Source organism: Prosopis cineraria, unplaced genomic scaffold, assembly GCF_029017545.1.
Source record: "Prosopis cineraria cultivar Desert tree isolate PC_DT_omini unplaced genomic scaffold, ASM2901754v1 PC796, whole genome shotgun sequence".
NCBI classification, from domain to species: Eukaryota; Viridiplantae; Streptophyta; class Magnoliopsida; order Fabales; family Fabaceae; genus Prosopis; species Prosopis cineraria.
The window spans coordinates 18,971-40,161 of NW_026556121.1; the positions used below are offsets into that span (position 1 = coordinate 18,971).

General features: G+C 32.7%; 1 long non-coding RNA gene across 1 annotated transcript; it reads right to left on the reverse strand.

The window, feature by feature from the left end:
- Positions 1-549: 549 nt before the first annotated feature.
- Positions 550-4,386, reverse strand: LOC129298396 (uncharacterized). The gene is made up of 3 exons (XR_008590346.1): positions 4,287-4,386; positions 3,909-4,131; positions 550-658 (listed from the first exon to the last, which is right to left on the reverse strand). It is a non-coding gene; the product is annotated as an uncharacterized LOC129298396 (long non-coding RNA).
- Between the last annotated feature and the right edge of the window lie 16,805 nt (positions 4,387-21,191).

The window sequence follows — 21,191 nt, forward strand, 5'->3', positions numbered from 1 at the left end:
ATTAACAACAGGGGCACGGAGGAAGTAAGATTTTGAGGCTAATTAAGGATAAAATTAACCCTTAATTAAGTTTATAATCATTTTGTAAACTTTCATGTATAGTTCATGGATCAAAATGACCCTTAACCCTTTAATTTAATATATAAGATAGATTAAATCTTTTTCCTTCTTACATCAAAAGCTAAAATGTTTAACTTTGTTTTAGGGGATGCAAGAAAGATATACCTCAAAACTTGTGTGCCCTTGATGAAGTATGCATTGAAGGAGATTGGGAAAATGCACAGCCCTTTTTGTTGCATCAAAGGATGTTGGTAAATGCCGGCATTGCCAAAGGACACCCAACAATGTTGCATCTGGCAGCAGGAGCTAATCATTTTCATTTTGTAAAGCAACTCTTAAATTATTTGAATGAAGATGATTTAGCATTACAAGATTCTGAGGGAAACACTGCCCTTTGCTTAGCTGCTGGAGTAGGAAACATAAAGATGGTTGAGATTATGTTGCAAAAAACTCCTTCCCTGCCTGGAATTAGAAATAGAGAAGGTTTGACTCCTCTTCATATTGCGGCTATACAAGGAAAACGTCAAATGACATCATATCTATATAACAAGACTAAACAAACACTTGAAGATGTCGATCGGAGGAAGTTATTCTTCATCTGCATTCAAAATGATATCGTTGGTAAGTTTATTATCCTTAACACATGAATTGTTGTGCGTTAAATTCATAATTATATTTATATTCTATCAAAATTGTGTCGTGTATCTTATTTAAATGATATTATTTAAAATTTCAATTTATTTATTTAATTTTTTAAAAGATAATCATGACAATTAGAAAAAGAATATAAGGTAATATTAATTGTCTTTTTTAAAGACTATTGTGATTTTTAAAGACTATTGGTGATGTACTCATTTTTGGTAAATGTTATGTAATATATTTTTAATATTTTAAAAAAAGCTACGAAGCTGAAAAAAATAAAATTGAATGGTAGTGTAATATGACATTTTTATTTTAATGCAAGCATGACATAATTTTCAATTTCAAGTGGACAGTTTATTTTTTAAGTCTTTGATGTTGATATCCATTTATATATCTCTATATTTCATATTATACTGATAACTTTTTTTTTTTGGTATTATCAATTCTGATTTCTGACAATTTTAAAAAATTTATAGGTATAGCATTGGATTTATTAAATAATATGGAAGGTTTAGCTCTTGCAAAAGATGAAAAGGATGAGACAGGCTTGCATGTCTTAGCTAAGAAGACTTCAAGTTTTAGTGGTAATATTTTTAAGCATTTAATATTTTTACTTTATCTACAGTGTAATGCTAATTGCAGTAGCTAAAATTTTGTAATTACCAATTTAATTTATTGACTCAATAATTGATGAAGGGAATGAACTTGGGTGCTGTATTTTTTTCTTATTCAGCTTTTGGTTTCTTTTTGTTTAATTATATGTATGATTCAGGTATGAAGCAGACTAAAGCTCTTCAATTGGTTGGTAAGCTGTGGAATTTGATTCTGCATACTGTTGACTCTGGGGTAGATATACAAGAAATAATCAAAGGACCATTGTTTGGTGCTGCTGAAGTTGGAAATTTTGAGTTTTTAGTTGTGCTCTTGAAGAAGTATCCAGATTTGATTTGGGAGGTGGACAATAGAAATAGAACGATAATTCATATCGCAGTGCTATATCGACATCCAAAAATCATGAACCTTATCATGACATTGGTCCAATCAAAGATGTCATATTGACACTTACCGATATAGAAGATGGGAATAACATATTGCATCTTGCCGCAAAAGTAACACCATCAAATAGATTTGAGTTGGTGACAAGCGCAGCATTTGAAATGATATGTGAGCTAGTATGGTTTGAGGTAGTTTGCCCTTATGTGCTTTCGGTGATTAATTTTAGATTTTCTAGCATCCTTTTCAAAAATGTGGATTCAAGCAATTTGAAATCACAAAATCTTCAATATTAGATATATGTATTTGCTTTAATTTATATCTATGCATTAATGTTTTCTAAATAACATTTTAATATGGCAGGAGGTGAAGAAGATTATGTTGCCCTCACATATTGAGAAGAGAAATTTGGAAGGCCTAACTCCTCAACAATTATTCAGTAGAGAGCATGCTAAATTACGACAACATGCAGCGGATTGGATGAAATTCACTGCAAGTTCTTGTATGCTGGTTTCATCACTCATTGCGAGTGGAATGTTCTCGATTGCATTCGACATAACAGAGTATGCAAGTAATCCAACAAGTCTTACATTTGCAATATCTAATGCTCTTGCATTGGTCTCAAGTTTAATATCATTTGTGGCTTTTTTGTCTGTCCTCACTTCAAGATATGAGGAACATGATTTTCACAAATCTCTACCTAGAAAGCTGATGACTGGATTGCTGACTCTTTGCTTAGCCATATCATTCATGATGTTGGCATATTGCAGTGGCTTCTACATTATATACTTCGATAGCAAAAGGTGGATTTTTACTACCTTATGTTCTGTGGTATTGGTACCCATAATCATGTTTGGATGCCTAAAAGTCGAACTTCTTTATAGTATTATGCATTTGACATTTCTTGTGAGGCGTCTTTTAGTTCGACCCGACAAACATAACCTTTATTAGACAAGCTGGGAACATTTATTGTATGCTTATGTGAACTCTTGACCAATTTAGTTTATATGGATCTTTACCTCTTCATTGTGAAAAAGATGGTTGAATTATGATCGAGTACTACATTGCTGAAGCTATATATGAGAATCAGAAAGAAATGTTTCAAACATATTCCAGCACATTAACTTATTTCTAAATTGTGTTTGTGATATTTGGTTGCAATAGGTGGGTGAGTGATCCATTGGAGCACAGTTGATAGTACAGTCATGCATGAAAAAATTCAAATGTGCAAATAGTCAAAGCATTGAGTTATATATGTGTGTGTTAAAACATAAGGTTCTTCCGATGATAATGGGTGCTTTCATACTGGGTCTGAGACGAAAATACCCATTTCATGAATATGTATCTGCAGTACCTTTGTCTGCGGGTTTGATCCTTTTCTGATAGTTTATATCCATCTCCTTGATGCTGATTTTATAGAATTTGATTCTAAATTGAAGAAGCTTTATTTTATGTTGAACTAAGCAGCTTTATGCCAGTCCAATTGATTGAAGATATCTTTTTTATTTTGAGGGTAGTTAACTGGTTAGGCTGGTTATTTAGTTATGAATGAAAACTGAATAAAACACCATTTATCATCTATCAAGCAACGGGATTAGGAGCTCAGTTTCTATGGCACTTCAGCACTATGGTTCTTCTTTTAGTTAGGATTTGGAAATTTGTCCCGTTCAAAACTAGTCTTTTTATTTCTCCATCTGGTTGCATGATACTGTATATTTGTTAAACCATTCAAGGTGAAGGAGCCCAATGACCAGGCTTGCTGTGTATTGGTGGAGAAAATTGAGCCAAATCCCTTGGTGTGTCTTTTAGGCATTTTGTGTTCTGTAACAATAACTCTATTAATAATATTTGTCTTTCAGTCTTTTAGGATATTCCAAGAATTATGCCTAAAGTTTCAGTTACAAGACACTAGCTTTAATAATATTTCCAATACTCAAATACTAAACACGTTCAACTAATAAGGAGAACATACTTTAAATGATTAAATTGTTGATCATTCTGATGTGGAAACAGTTAACCATTTAATCCCTATATTTTACATTGATTCTCAATAAGTCCCTATATTTTAAATTTTATCTTTTCACTCCTATAATTAAGTTTCTATGTTTTCAAAGTTCATCCTCAAACTACAAAAATTTAAAAAGAAGAAAAAGGGCTCCCAAAAGGTGATCCATGTGGGAGGATGAAACTGGTTAAATGTTTATGGGACTAACCAATATCTTACGTGCTTGCTAAAGCTAAGTTCTTTGTGTTCTTTGTCTCTGGTTCGTCCTGTTCCAACAAAGCCATGCTCTTTGGTCATCCTCCTCTTTTTCAGCCTTTTGGTCATCCTCTTCTTCATCCTCCTCTTTTTATTGTTTCTTTTCTAGGTTCAAACACATTGGACAACAATCATGGCATCAGTCAGGGTGCTCGTTCTTACTTTGCCTCTTGATCCTATTTGTTTATGCAGCAATTAGTCGAATAGCAAAAATTGTTATAATCCAAAGGCCAGTCCCGTAACTGATCTAAACAAAATGATCAGCCCTAACAAATTAATATCAGACACCGAATGGACAAACACAAGATTGCCAAATAAAACGCTACAATACCTCGATCCTCGGAGATTTTGGAGAAGAAGGGAGGCATAATTCGTATGGCTTGGCCGACTTCCTTTGGTTTTCCGTCGCCCCAACCTCTTCTTGCTTCAACCACGACCCATAGAGACCTCATTTTTTCTGTGCTAATTTGGTTTTTTTTTTAATATTTGCACCCTCATTACAAATTACAACAAACTTGGCTGCATTTTTTATAATTCGCGGGTAAGGCGTATACTTAATTTTCCCTATCTTGTTATTTTACCTTAAATACATAAATAAATATTTAGTTGACCATTAATATTAGATATGGCTAAACTAATAACTAACCATCTGAAATCTTAAATTCTAACTTAATTGTTTTGGATAATTAATATTATCTTTTATTTAGTTGAGATTCTATTTCTAATACTGAATAACACATCATATGTTTTGGAAATATTAAATAAGTTTGATTGGGAAAAGTTATTATAAAACTCATATTTGAGTTCTATAAATATAATATCATGTTAGGTTGCTTAAAGACTTTGAGTGCACAATTTTTTTCTAGAGTATTTCAAAATGTTTAACAGAGTATTTTGATCATGTGTGACATTTTGGTTTACACAAAAGAGATATGATTAAAATAGCGAGCACAGGATAATAACATTTTTTTTGAAAGTTTGGAATGTCAAAAAGTTTAATAGATTTGTGTATTTTGATCATGTGTGACATTCTGATTTACACAAGAGAGATATGATTAAAATAGTGAACATAGGATAATAACATTTTTCTGAAAAATTTGAAGCTTTAACAACCAACTTTAAAAACTTATATCTATTTAATGTAAAATATGTTTTGAATGAAATAAATGTTTTTGGAAAGCTTTGCAAGTATATTTTGGAATGAAAGAAGTTTTATATTAAACGAATTTGTATATTAATAGATATAGAGAAAATACAGATTAACGATTAAAATCAAATATCTTTCAAAACTCTTAAGCTTCAAGTGTAAACTCCAAGTGATAACAACATAACTAAATTCATATTAAAACTTTTCAATACCCAAGATAAATTCAAGAAGGAATTGGAGGTAAACCAAGTACTTATGCTGATAATAAATTTAAAGAAACTTAGAACTTTGGATAAGATAATAAAGATTAAGCATATAGATCATTTACCCTTAATTACCACTAAACACTAATTAAAATCTTTACAAAAATAAAATATTTTTTATTTTGTAATCATCAAAATTAAAGTTGAATATAAATTAGTGAATTAAAATTGTTTGGATTTAAAGAATGACCAAGTGGTTTATTTTGCTAGTTGGAGTTTAATGTGAAAATCATATTTTTATGAATGGTTCTGTACAACCTACCTAATGATTGTTAGATACATTCAGGAAGCCTCATATCCCCTCTTGCATAATTGATGATGGATGACTAAAATGTCTGCAGTGCCTAGGTCCTTAGTTGTAATTTAAATATTATGCAAATTGACTAAAATGCGCAGGTTAAAAATCTAAAAACCACGCTACCATATTCCCATTGAATCCCACATCCAACCTCCGTGGCCTTTGATTGCCTCTCAAAATTTTGTAAATCACTAAAAACCCAATCAACCATGCTAGCTTTGGATGACCAGAAGGAAGATTTAGTGCTTCGTACGACGATGCCATGGAGGCCTACATTGGATCAAAACCATCCCAGGGTTGGTTGAGTCATTGTGCCGATCATTCTGAATGTTATCTTATAAGAAATAAGGCTGAAGGACAATGAGTGTGTGATGAACTTGTTGCTGAAGTTCTCATTGCTAGCGGGAGTCAACCATGATGATCAAATATGCAATAGGTTTCTGATTTTTTTTGAATATAAGGCCACGGGAAACCTGTGTAAGAGACTAACATCTTGTCATATTTATAGCCATGAGGCTATTACATTCGAGGGGTGGGTTATCAAAAATACAGATATCAAAGTTATGATAAGGCGTCATATGAGCAAGAAGATCAACACATTTGTTGGCTTCCCTATAGACATAATTAAAAGTGACCACCCAGTTTCTCATAATAAGGTCCCTAATATTTTTTATAATCATAAAGAGAGGGTGATTATCATAGCAGATATTATTGATGAGTAATAAAGCCTCTAAAGAATTAGAGTGGATGTTGATCTTAGGAAGATTCTCATTCTAACAAAGTTTGAGGCCTTCCAGAAGTTAGAGTTCAGCTGTAATGCTTGGATAGTATCTAAGGTTTTTGACAAATCCTTTAATTCAATTTCCTTTATCATCTCTAATAATGCCCCCACAGGCAGCAATGCTATTAGTATTGACTAAGCCATCGATGTCAAGTCTAACCTAACTGGGTTCAGAAGGGCTCCATTTAGCTTCGTGTCTATTGCCTTTCTTGTTCAAGTGGTTGACCTTAGATTGAAACTTAAGATCATTGATAATTTGTTGAGTACAGGAAAAGGCAATGTTGCTTTAGAATATTATCTTCAGAATAAATCTTCTTGCATTTAGCTTTCCATATATTCCAACATGCTTGAGCAAAAAGTCTCTTCCAAGGAATTTTCCTTGCAGTCAAACTGCCTGCCTCGTTCTTGACATTCTAAATTATGCAATCGTGCACATTAAGAGATGAAAAAGTATTAAGTATTGTAGGATTCACTAACTTTTTTCATACCTCTTTAGCTTCCTTGCAATCATGCAAAATATGGATGGAAAAGTCAATGAAGTTACAACCCATGGGGTAGGATCGTGGTTGTGGAATATTGCCATTTGTGTACATGTAGTTAGTTTGAAGATGGTCCCATACAGCTTTCCAGAGATAAGATTTAATATTTTCATAGGTGGGCCATTTCTATATCTTAGACTAAATATCAAAGTGATTTTAATCTTTCCTGGAATCAATAGTTGTGTAAGCAAATTTAATAGAGAAGTTGTCATTAGAGAAGGGCCTCGAAACAAGAACATCTTCCTAAATTTGATGGTTAGGAAGTTGCACAACAGCTATTTGTCTAATGATATCAAAATGGAGGTAGTGTTTTAAAAGATCAAAATTCCAACTACCTGTGGTATTGCGAAAATTTGAGACTTTAGCATGAAAAATGGAGTTGGCATTATGGAAAGCATAATTAATGAGAAAGTCAGGGAGAGGGGACCATTTATCATACGAGAACAATATTTGGTCGCCTCTACCCACTTTCAAACTAACATAAGTCATAAACTTATCCCAGAATTTACAAATGCTATTCCATATGTAAGAACAAGAACTAGGTTTAACAACTATAGGTATAGTGGGTTTATTGCATTTATATTTATCTCGCAATACACGCACCCACAGACAATTTGATTTAGTGGTGAGACCCTAGCAAAGCTTCATAATGTAAGTAATGTTGTAATTCTTGAGATTTTTGATGCCAAAACCTCCATCTTTTTTATTAGAAGTAATGCAATCCTAAGATAGAAGATGAGGTTTTTTGTTCCTATATGGTGAATCCCAAAGAAAAGTTTTGGCTATTTTTTCTAGATTGAGCAAGACATTGTCCAGTAAAAGCATAGTTTGCATAGTATAGGTAGGAAGAGTAGAGAGAGATTTAATGAGCACAGATTTTCCTGCAATATTAAGATAACAGCTTCTCCAGTTAGCTAAGCGTGAGTTTGTTTTATCAATAAAGGGAGCAAAAGTGAGTTTAGAAGCCTTTTCATAGATAAGAGGAAATCTAAGGTATTTCCTTAAATTTCTAGTAATAAGGATTCCTAACTCTTCACTGATCTAAAAAGCTTTGTTGATATTGACATTCTTGGAATAAAAGAGCTTAGATTTTTCAGTATTAATTTTTTAACCCAAGGTGCTGCAAAAATTGGAAAGGCATTATTGGATAATCATTGCTTGGGATAAAGATAGTTATGTAAAAAGCAAAAAATAATTAGCAAAAAATAAATGAGATATAAGGGGCCATTAGGAATTAGCTTAATTGATTTTCATTCATTATTATCAATAATATTAAGAATGCAATGACTTAAACGTTCAATATAAAGAACAAAGATATAAGAAAAGAGAGGATCCCCTTGATGAATGCCTCTACAGGGTTTGAATTCTTTAGTGCGTTTATCATTCTAGAGAACTTTCATTTTTATAGTTGAGATGGCAACACAAATTAGTTTTCTAAGATGAAGATCTATCCCAACAACTTAGAGTGTATCATCAATAAAATCCTAGGACATTCTATCAAAAGCCTTCACAAGGTCAATCTTTAGGGCCATTAATCTTTTTTTGCTTGTTCTATCTCTCATAAAGTGAATGATCTCTTGTACAATTATGATATTATCACTACTTTGCCTACCTTGAATGAAGCTACATTAATTATCATTAATAAGATGAGGCATACAAGCATAGAGGCAATTGGAGATGATTTTAGTGATAATTTTATAGTTCATGTTATAAAGAGATATAGGATGAAAATCTTTCATGCAAGTAGGGTGGTCAATCTTAGGAACTAGAGTGATGAAAGTATCATTTATGTCCTTGATAAAGGCTAGGTCCCTAAAAATTTTTTTTACAAGATTTATGATGCTATGTTTAAGATCATCCCAACAAGAATGAATGAAACCCACATTGATACTATCAGGACCAAGAGCTTTGAAAGCCCTAACATTAAAAGCAGCTTTCTTGATTTCATCATCAGTCATATCTTTGTATAAAGATTGGAGTTGATGGTTAGAGAGAATAAGAAAACTTCTTTCGGTTATAAGTTTGGGTTTAACACTATCTTCCTCTTTGAAGAGGTCTTTAAAGAAGGAAACAGTTAGATTTTCAAGAATGAATTGATCCTCTACCCAAGTATCATCATTTTCTTTAAGAGATAGAATCCGATTCCTTTTTTTTCCTAATAATAGAAGTAGCATGAAAGAACTTGGTGTTCTAGTCTCCCTATTTTAACTACTTACATCTAGATTTCTAGAACCAAATAAGCTCTTTTTGCATGAGAACCTGATTATAATCTTCCCAGAAGGACTTTTCAAGCTTCCTTAGAAAGTAACTATCTCTATGGTTTCTGTTATTGTCAATTCCTTCTAATCTATGCCAAAATTCTTCTCATTTTAGAAGATATACTACCAATATTGTCCTTATTCCAAAAGGAAGCAGAAGTTGCAAATCTAATCGCACCCTCATTCCAATTATTAGTAGTGTAACATCTCAAGTTTTAATCCCCTGATTAATTAAACCTAATTAGGGTAATTAAGTAAGTTGAAGTAGTGTATAGCCAGAGAGGTCTAATAATCATATTTAATAGTATTTCAGTGATAATTATGGGTTCGGTATCAAGGCGAGTCACTTGGGCATCAAAAGGAGAAGAAAAGGAAGAGTTGATGTTGCTATGCCACACGCCACAACATAGAGATCGCCCGCCATGATGCACAGACGTTTCTGAATGAGAGAAGACCTCTCTGTGACATGCATTGAGGCACATTGTACATCTACCATAGTGCATGGCCATTTTCTACAATTTGTCAAACACGAAATGAGACAAAAATAAAGAGAAAAAAGAAAATGAAGAGACATGCCAAGCTCTGTTAGGATTTACTTGTGGACGACATTGGGAGTATTTTGAAGGCTACAAACACCCAAAGTAAGTATCATACTAATTAATCTCTCCATGTCTTTCACATTTATGATTGATAATGGAAATAGAATTTCAATTCATATAAGTTATGGGTCCAAATTTATTGACTCAAATGGAGTTAATAAGAGTATATTAGAGTGTCTAAACCTAGGTATAATGAGTTTTGGTGTCTTGGATTGTTGGGCACTGTTAATATCTAAAATCTCATTTATTATGGGTGGTTGGAAGTTTGTGATGCCATTAATGGAGATTTAATGGCTCATTATTGCTACTGGGGACTAAAAGTAATTCTTAAACCTAATGGATAGGCTCCAACTCATGTAGAGTTGAATGTTAGGCAATTTAGAAGTGGAGATTGAGTGTTTAAATGCTTAAGTTGGTAATATAGATGAATTTAACTTGGTTGATTATAGTTATGGCTCTTAGTTACCTATTGGATTGGAAATTTAAGCTTGGAAGCTAGTAGATTGAGGGGTAAACCTTTGACCTCTTAAAGGTTTGATGTAATTGGGGAAAACTCTACTTTGGGTAGTCATATATTAATTAATTGTAAATGGAATTCTATTGTGAGTGTGGCATGCATGGGTTAATTTTCAATGTGAAAAGCATGTGCTAGTTTCTATGAGCATATGAAAAATTAAATGTGTAATAAGTTATTTTAATTTGAAATGCAAATGCCTAATTAAGATGTTTTAAATATGTAAGATGTTTTAAATATGAACATGCATATGTCTTTAGAAAAATGAATGTAATGATTATGTGAGATAGGTGTGTATTAATGAGAAATAAATTTTGAGAAAATGATGAGAATACACACTTAGGTAGCGCATGGTCATGAACCCAACGTGATTGTTGTGATAATGAGTAAATGAAAATAAAAATGTTAAAATAAGTCAGTATTGATTATGGCATGATCAGTGACGGGAGTTCGCCTAGGGATTGGGAGTAGAGAAGATCTATATGGTATTTAGACCCTTCAATATATGGGGGTATAACCTTATCCCATAGTTTGTCAAGGGACTGTCTCATAGTTTGTTGAGGGACTAAAACTCAACTATCTCTACCGATTCAATGAGGAGAATAGCCTAGGGTATGAGACACCCCAGGATTCGAGAATGGAGAAAGCCATGGTCTGAGAATGAGTCTTGTGATCTTTAGCCAAGTCATACCTCACGATTGGTGAGATTGGGTAGTCCGGTCACATGGACGGAGCCCTAATCAGTGTTATAGCCCACAGTTTCGGTCTAAAAAAAAAGAAAGATATAAGGTTAGTTGATCATTACCTAAGTAAATATATGACATGTTACACGTATTAAGTGGTGGTAAGTCACATAAGTATGGGTCATGTCACATATATGAGAATATGCTGATAATGCACCTAGTTATGAGAGTTAAAAAAGTTATTTAATGATAAATGACAAGACATGTTATATGCCAGCATGTTTTACATACTTGATTTCCTTGTGCATGTATTTAGTTTATAATTGATATATAACTGTATAGAGTAGGTTTAACTTTAATTATTAAGTGGCTAGACTCACCCCTTTCATTTAATATTTTTCAGGCCTTAGCTCTAGTGTTGAGAGGGAAAAGGCTAAAGAGGCGGGGAATTGGCATATTCCTACTGTATGCCTCTAGTTTAGATTTAATTGTGTAATAGTATACGATTTACCAATTCTAGGATGCATGCCATCACACTTGCACTATTTTATTATTGAAAATGTTAGATTTATATTTTGGGCCCTTAGTCTTTGTGTATGTTGATATATATATATATATATATATGTTTATAGGGCCAACATATTAGTACAAGTGTAGAAATAATGATTTAAAAATGTTTTGAACGATTTGGGCAAGATGCAATGACAATTTACCTCCCCTTCTGTTTTTGTTAAAATGGGATTGAGGAGTGAATTTTTATTATACTAATATTTCAGTGCTTGTGACGTGTTGTACTGGTGATCCTAGGTCCATGGGACATGGCCCAAGTGTTAAGAAAAGCTTTTAGCACTTTTTGGGGGTTTTGGACACCCATTTTGTGTGAAAGTTGTGAAAAGTGGTTAAAATGTGTTTGGGTGTCTAACTTCCTAGTGTGACTTGTTTTGGAAGTGAAACTCATGCCATTAAATGGTTTATGTAAAGAGCTTTTCATAGACACCTAGACTACATCATTCAGACATCAAACGGAGAATCAAAACACATTAAAAGTTTCCTAATTCTGCTTTCAAATGATAGCAGAATCAGTTGAAATTTCATGCAACACGCCACAATGTATGGTGCCTGAGCCGCAGTACATGGCACAAAGAGCAATACACCACAGTGCAGCATGCACAAGCCGCAGGCCATTGCCTTGTTTCACAGCACATGTTTTGTTTTCAACCGTTTTCAACTTCTTTCACTCCTCTGAGGTATCTCATGCTTCTGAAACTTATTTTACTCTGATATAAAGGGTTTTGATTGATTTAAACTCATTTTTATTTAGAAAACTTGAGATCCCTTGCTTTTAAATTAAACTCTGATAATCATCTTTTTAAGTTAAGTCTCTGATTACCAAGTGCTAAATTAGTTAATTATGTTTAGTGAAGTAAGAATGTTTCAAGTAGTCCACAAGTCTTTGACAAGAGAATGGAAAAAGCCCTCAAGCATCCAAGTAGCATGGCATCGAAAAGGTTTAAGATGGTGTTGATGTTGATCATTTTTGTGTAGTTGGATTTTGATCGGGCGATGGTCAGAACCATACTTTGGAAGGTGAAAAGAATCAGCTTGGTGGAATTGTAGTCTCTATATTGAGTTGTAGAAAGCCTAATCAAGACGTTCTTTAACAAAGCCTTTTTTCCAAGTAAATCTATCACCATGGAAGCTTAGTTCAAGAAGGTTAGAAGAATTAATGCAGTGTCTAAATTGTTTCAAAGATCTCCAATTATAGCTATTCCCTCTAGTTTTATCTTCACATGAGAGATATGAATTGAAGTCACCTACAACAAGCTAAGGATCATTCATATTTTGAGAAATAAAGATAATAGAATCCTAAAGAAGATCATGATTGTAAGGATTTAGGTCACCATAAATACAAGAGAACAAGTAAGAGTTACCTAAGCTTAGAATGTTAACCCTGCTGTGTAATAATTGAACATTAGAGTAAATATATTCAATATTAACAAAATCATTACTCCATAATAACCAAATATTGCCAGCATAATCAGTAGCTTCAACACAAATTTAATAAAAAAAAACCCAACTTACGAACAATTTTATTAGCTGGGTTCTAGCTTTAGTTTCAAGTAAGATCAAATTTTGAGTATTATGAGCTCTAGTGACTTTTGTAATACGATTAGGAAAGACTTTAGCATAAAAGCCTCTATAATTCTAGCAAATGATATCCATAAAATAAAAATGGAGTAAAAGAACTTGGAAAAGAACTAAGTCATTAGTTCTTAGGTTGAGCCTCTAATTGATCATCACTAAAATCATCATCTTTTAAATCATCGTTATGGATTTGATTATCATAATCTTTATCTAAAAGGTCATCTTCAAATATATCTTCTTCAAAATCACCTTGCATGAGATCTTTTTGAATATTTCTAGGATTTAAAGAATTGTTGTGAGTTTCCATAACTAAAGGGTCATTGAATTGAGTATCCTGAACAAAACTTTGGCTATTTCTCGGGTCAAGTGGTAACCTCTAATCAAGAAGGGGATTGGAATTAAGAGGGGTATTTTTTTAAGAATTTTTAAGATTCTCCATATCTACTGTCTAGACATTCAAGTCAGGGGAAAAATAAGCTCCAACTTCATTATTTTCTATGTTTTTGGATTCAGAATTAGCCTAGGAATTGTTCACGTTTTTGGGCCTAGATAGGGAGCCCAGATTCCTTTTATTTCCATTAACCATTTTGTGGATTCTCTTTATGGGCCTGTTACTCATGTTTTTAGGCTACAAATCATTGACTTCAACTTCATTCAAGGCCATGATTTTTTAGCCCATCTAATTGAAACTTGGCCCAATTCTCGAAGCCCTTTTCCCTTTGTCTTCCATTTCCTTTAAGGATTCGGCCAAAGCTTCACTTTCCCTTAACCGAGCCCTTTTTACTCCTGCCATATCCTTCTTCTTCTAGATTTATCTGACAACCTTCATAGGGGAGATCTTAAGTGGAGCGTGGTTTAGTACTAATTCAACTCACCTCTAATCACCATCAGTACACTCTAGGTTAGTTAGGACATCAAATCTCAACTTGATGGAGAGATTAGATCCTCGATTTTATTATGCTAGTCTATTGTTTGTTAGATATCTTGAGTTTCAAGCGTTTCTAGGTCTTCTGACTTTCATGAACTCGCCAAATTCCTTTTCAGGTAAGGTATGGTCAATTTTTGGTGAGTTTGTACTTTGTTTCTCTTTCTCAGCTATTCTCCCCTGTTTATCAATTGATTCTCGAGTAAGCTTTTAATTGTTTTCTTTTGGTTTCTCTAAGGCTCAACTGTTTGTGGTTCTGTTTTGTAGATTATGTGGGAAATTGGTTTTGTTATGTCTACAACATCCGCATTCAAAGAAAATGAGAGTTAGACTTTTATATTCCATATTGAATAATTCGTCTCTGATAAGGAGTCTTGGCACAAGTTTCTTTTGTAAATTGACTTCCAAGCTAATCCTCATAAACTTATCCCTTTCAATCTTCCTTGCTCGTCTTTTGAATTGGATTTAGATAAAGAATTAGAGTCCACTTTTAAAGTTTTTCACATGCAATTTCCTAGTCTCTAAAGCACCTCTTTATCATAGTACTATATGGGGATGTTGGACAATCTAACCCAAAGAGCAAGTTTACCGAGAGTATTTGAGTTAGGATTAAAACTAGGGGACTAATGTTGAACAAGGATGCAATGATCAAATATTGTCTAAGGGCCACCATTAAGGATGTTATCATAAACAGAGTGGTTATTGGTTCTAACAATATAATAGCTATTAACAAGGTCGATTAATTTAAAATCTTTGAGTTTCCACATTTTTGCTAACCTTGCTTTAAGAGATTTGGGATTGAGTTATAGGCCCAGTGTTAATGACAATAGCATCCATCCAAGGTAAGCATATTCTCCTCCATTCTTCATTAGAAATTTGTAAAGATAGGTAGTGATCTATTAGCTTCCTGGTGCTTTCAGAAGGTGTCCATTCTTGTTCCAATTCTTTGGCAAGAGATTCATTTATATGGCTATTATCTCTTCCAGTATTAATACCATAACAACCATTGTATCCAATCAGAGAATCCATATAAGAGATAGGAGCTTTGGCTCCTTGATATGTGACTGACTTGCTTAGATGGACATGATTTCTTGAAGCTTTATTAGTCTATATATCCTATTGGTCATTTTTGCTAGTCACTATTGAGTCTAGAATGATTTGTTGAGCCTAAAATCTTAAGAGTGTATGTCGCTTACACTCCAAAATAGCTAAGTCAACACTAATATAGAATTAGTGTTAACGTAGGTCATTCTTCACTAAGGAGATAACTAAAGTTAATTAAAGCTAAACTAGTAAGCTAAACTAATTAAGAGTTGATTGATTTTAGCTAATTAAACTAAGTGGATAAATTTAATTAAAAACCTAATTAACTAGTGAAATGAAAATGGGAGTGTTTTAACCCTTTCTAAAGTGGAGTCTTAAGAGTTGTGGGATGCTAGATTCCTTGTCTATTCTTTCTAATTAGGCTTAAGTTAATTTCCACTCTCTTGATCAAATTAAACCCCTTACATAATTTTGTATAGGTTTGCCTTCCTAACCAATTCAATTAACTAAGTCCTTGCACAATTTTGTACAAGTCCCTAATCAATTCCTTAGTTAAGTGTAAAGTGATCAAAATTCTCCTTAGGCCCCCTTTATATGTAGCTTGGCCTATGGTAAGTCTAATGCATAATTTTACACACAAAATTTTATCAAACACTAACCAAACATATTTATGCATAACCAATATAAAACACATTTAACAAACATAAAACATATATTTATATGAATTATAATATATTGGAGAAAATTTCCAACAACTATACAAAAGGAAATCAAGTGGAAAAACACTAAACCAACAAGTTAAATACCAATTTTGGTTAATAAAAACAAGATATAACAATGCTCCTAATTTTAAGAACAAGATTACATCAACTTAGGTTTAATCGAGAGTGGCTATAACCCTTAACCTTTCTTGAGGTACTTCAAGACTCCTCTAGCATCCTTTCGTCTTATCACTCCTTGTAGATTTAGCCTCTAGTTATCTTGAAATCTATTTGAGCAAAATCCTTCCACCATAGCTAAACCATACTCATGAAAATATTGAGGATTTTGAAGCCAAACTAAGAAAATGAAGTGTAGGGTTTGAAAGTGAGGTAGAAGAAGAAGAATGGTGAAGTCGGATTAGGATTTTGATAGTTAGATCATGAGATATGAAGGAGAGAAGATGAGATAGAGATGAAGAACATGAAGAATAATGGAGAGAGAATGAAGAAGGGTGGAGCCTGAAAAATGAGAGTGAATAGAAGAATGAATGTTAAAAATGAAATTAGGGTAGTTTGATTCAAGTCTAAGGTAAATGGGCCTAACTCTTGTGTTAAGAAAATGGATGAAAAATAAGCTAGGATAACTTTATTATTTATGATGGTAAAATGGACGAAAATTCAGATGAAAATAGTCTAAAAATTGAATTAAATAAAGCTAAAGATAATGGAAAATTAAGAGAGTGAGTGAGTGGATTCAAAGTGTGGTACAATATGTGCAAGACCATACAAGACTTGTACTCTCACCCCAAAACTCAGGTGTTTTGCCTCTTGACTCATCTATTATTCCAATCTAATGGTCCTCATATACCAAATCTAAGGTTTGTAACCCTACACAAACAAATGTAATACACAAGATCAAAGTTCAAAGCATATGGATAATAATTTACATTTTTAATTAAAATTAATTCCTGAATATATGGTACAATGCAAATTAAATAATAAAAACCAATTTTAACATCATAAAAGAGGTTAGGGGTTTTCTATATAGCCTAAAAATTATAGGCCCACAAATGCACAAAAATGACCTAGTCCAAGTACATGAAAATCAGTCAACCTGAAACTTTGACTTTTGAAAACAGTCAACTTGTGAAATTAATTACTTCTCAATATAAAATGAGTTTTGAAAATATAATTAGACCATTTATCTTCTAGACTAAAAATACATCTTGACTAATTTTCTCAAACATTTTCTCAAAAGTCTAATTTTATAATCAAAATGCCCCTGATACTGAGAATCCTACACTTAAATAATTTTTCACAATTAATGTAATAAGTGTGCAATTTGGGTAAATATAACATAATTTTTGGTCAATAATAACAAGAAAAAAGTGTGTAATAAATGTGACTTATCACCTGCATGATTGATTGTTGATGAGTTCCTGGGTTATTATCAGTCATTATATCATCGAGCTTTGATGTGTTCCTATTGAGCAAGTCTATCTCCTATTTTGAAGCAGGGGGGTTTGAATTTTGATGCTATGAAGATGAGGCAAAGAAGATGAAGAAAGCATCAAATTTAGACTTGGAAACTATGGAAATAAATCACAGAAGAAGGTTGAGAATGGCACAAGGGAGAATATGAGCCTTCTCTCCAAAGAGCTAGAGAGAAGGTGGAGCTTCTCACTCTTTCAAGTGTGACATATTTTTCTTTTGTTTGCAAAGAGAACTTGAGTTTTTGATTTTTAACCATAGGCATTTTCAATCAATTAACATAATATTTAAATTACAACTAAGGACCAATAACATATTAACCATCTTTTTATAATTTTGTGAGACATATACTTAATTTCCCTCAAAATACATTAACTATCTTTTTATTTTACCTAAAATTTCATAAATATCTTCAGCTGGCCATTAATATTAGATGTGGCTGAACCAATGTATAACCTCTTAAAATTTAAAATTTAACTTAATCCTTTTAGATAATTAATATTATCTTTTATTTTTTTGAGATTCTATTTCTAACACAAAATAACATATCATATCTTTTGGAGATATCAAATAAGTTAGATACAAAGAGAAGTCTATAAGTACCTTACCCCTCTCCATTTGTAACTATCCTTCAATTACTTCGAGTGCACAAGTTTTCTCAAGGTCTATTTCAACATGTTTAATGGATTTTTGTATTTTAAACATGTGTGTCATTTTGGTTTACAAGGGAGATCTTCAACAACAGCAACAACGACAACAACAAGCCTTTATCCTACTAGGTGGGATTAGCTATATGGATTGTAAGACATCATTATGCTCTATCATTTACTAAGTTTTTAGAAATATTATTAATTAAGAGATCGCGTTCAACAACTTCTAAGAGTGTTCTCTTAGGCCTTCCTCTACCCCTCTTAACAAAGCTCAAAGTTATATATTCAACTCTTCCACTAGTGCCTCTTGTGGTCTTCTTTATACATGCCCAAACCATTTCAAATGATTTTCAACCATTTTTCCCTCAATAGGTGCTACCCCCACTTTTTTATGTAGGTGCTCATTTTGAATTTTATCTTTACGTGTGTGTCTACACATCTACAATAACATTTTCATCTCTACTACTCCAACTTTATGCTCTTGTTGTCCCGTTAGAGCCTAGCATTCACTACCATATAACATAATCGATCTGACAGCAGTACGATAAAACTTTCCTTTAAGTTTATTAGGCACTTTACGGTCGCAAATAACTCCTTTAGCTTTTCTCCAATAAAACTATCCAGCTTGAATCCTATGTAAAATATCCCACTGATTTCACCATCATTTTGAATAATGGCTCCTAAATATCTAAACTTTTTTACTTGAGGTATAATTTAATCTCCCAATTTTACTTTCAAATTACTATCGACTAGTTTCTTACTAAATTACAATATAAATATTCCGTCTTACCCCTACTCAGACAAAAACCTTTCGACTCCAATATCCTCTTCCATAACTCAAGTTTACAATTAATCTCTTCTCTTGTCTCTGCTATAAGAACTATATTATCTACAAAGAGCATACATTTGAGAATTTTCCCTCGAATATGTTCCATCAAAATATTTAGGACCAAGTTAAATAGATAAGGACTCAAAGATGATCCCTAATATAGTCCAATCTTTATAGGAAAGTCCTTTGTTTAATCACTAGACGTTCTTATACTAGTTTTTACCCCCTCATACATATTTTGTATAACTTTAATATAAGCAATCCATACTCCCTTCTTTTTCAAGGCTTTCCAAAGCACTTCTCTTGGTATACAATCATAAGTTTTTTTTTTTTTAAATCAATAAAAATCATGTGTAAATCTTTATCTTTGCAATGATACTTTTTCATTAATCCCCTTAGTAGATAAATCACCTCTATAGTCAATCTACATGGCATAAAACCAAACTAATTCTTAAAAATACTTGTCTCCAATCTCAACATATGCTTAATTAGTTTCTCCCACAATTTCATTGTGTGGCTCATAAGTTTAATCCCTCTATAATTAGTACAATTCTGAATATCTCTTTTATTTTTATAAATAGGAATTAATGTACTTCTCCTCCACTCATCAGGCATTTTCTTGGACCGTAAAATCACATTAAAAACTTAGTTAATCATCTCACCCTTTCTTCACATAAACATTTCCACAATTCAATAGATATATAATCAAATCCGTTAACTCTATCATTTGTCATTTCTTAAAAGCTTCCTTTACCTCCTTATTACGTATTATTCGATAGAATGATAAATTTTGTTCTCCTTCACGAGTTATTAAATACTCCAAGTTACTAGACGAACCCTCTTTATCATTTTAAAAAGAAAGTCTCCTATCTATTTTTAATGTCATCATCTGTAACTAAAATTTTTCCTCTTCATCCTTTATACATCTTACATATTCTGAATCTCTTGATTTTCTTTCCCTACATTTAACTATCTTATAAATTTTTCATTCTCCTTCAAAAGCTTTAAAACGAACTTCACTCACAGCTCTCTTAGTTTCCTTCTTAACCATATGGTACCTTTTCCATTTTTTCTTATTGTTACACAAATATATGGCTTTAAAATAGTTCTTCTTATATTTAATTTTGTCTTGTATACTATTATTCTACCACGAAGACTCCTTATTTCTCAAACCAAAAGGTTTTGGTTTGATTCTCCCAAAACTACCTTTGCAACCTCCCTTATCTTTTTAGACATATCCTCTCACAAGATGTTAGTACTTCCCTAAAATTTTTAAATTCCTTTGTTCAAAAGATTCCGCTTGAAAATATTCTACTTCTTATCTTTTAATTGCCACCACCTAATTCTTGGTGCTAGTACTTGTCGACGTTGAGTTTTACTCATAATACACACATCAAAGACAAGGACCCTATGTTGTATCATTATAGCATCCCTAAGAATCACCTTGCAATCTTTACAAAGTCTTCTATCAATGTTCCTAACAAAAAAATCAATCTGTGACCTTGAGGCTCTACTTTTGTAAGTGATGAAATGCTAATCTCTCTTCTTGAAACAAGTGTTGGCAATTTTAAAATAATACGCCAATGAGAAATCAAGAAGAATTTGTCCTTCATTGTTTAACTCTCCAAAATCACCATGCACCCTCACATACTGACCAGCCTCTCTCCCAACATGCCTATTAAAGTCTCCTCCAATAAAAATCTTTTCACTCTATGGTATGTATTAAATCAAACCCTCCAAATCCTCCTAAAATAATTTCTTAAAACTAGCTTCTGTCCCCACTTAAGGCGCATAAGCGCTAACAATATTAACAGTCTTACATCCAACTATCATTTTTAAAGAAATAATTCTATCTCCAATTTTGCTAACTTTTGTAATGTTCTTCTTCTACTCCTTATCAATAATGATACCTACTCCATTACGTGTGCTTACTTTTTTTGTATACCAAAGTTTGAAACCTTAAATATCTTTAGCTTATTCTCCACGTTATTTTGTTTCTTGCAGGCATAGGATATTAATTTTTCTTTGAATCATAACCCCTACAACCTCTATAAATTTACAATTCAATGTCCTAACATTTCAAGTACCAAATCTAATATTGCTCTTATGGACTAACTTCTTTAGCCACGCGCGTTTAGAATGACGCGGTAGCTCTTACACATTTAATACTACATCGGAGAGCTGATGTAGCGGCTTTAACTCACTTATCACTGTACTCGAGCCATGCAGCACATAACTTACAAGCAACGATCTAGCATTAGCATTATAATATCTATTGTCCATGTTCATGATAGATTCAACAAAGTTTTACATTGGCAATTGATGGCCTAACATAACCCTTCTCCTTTACTCAGGCTTGGAACCCACTA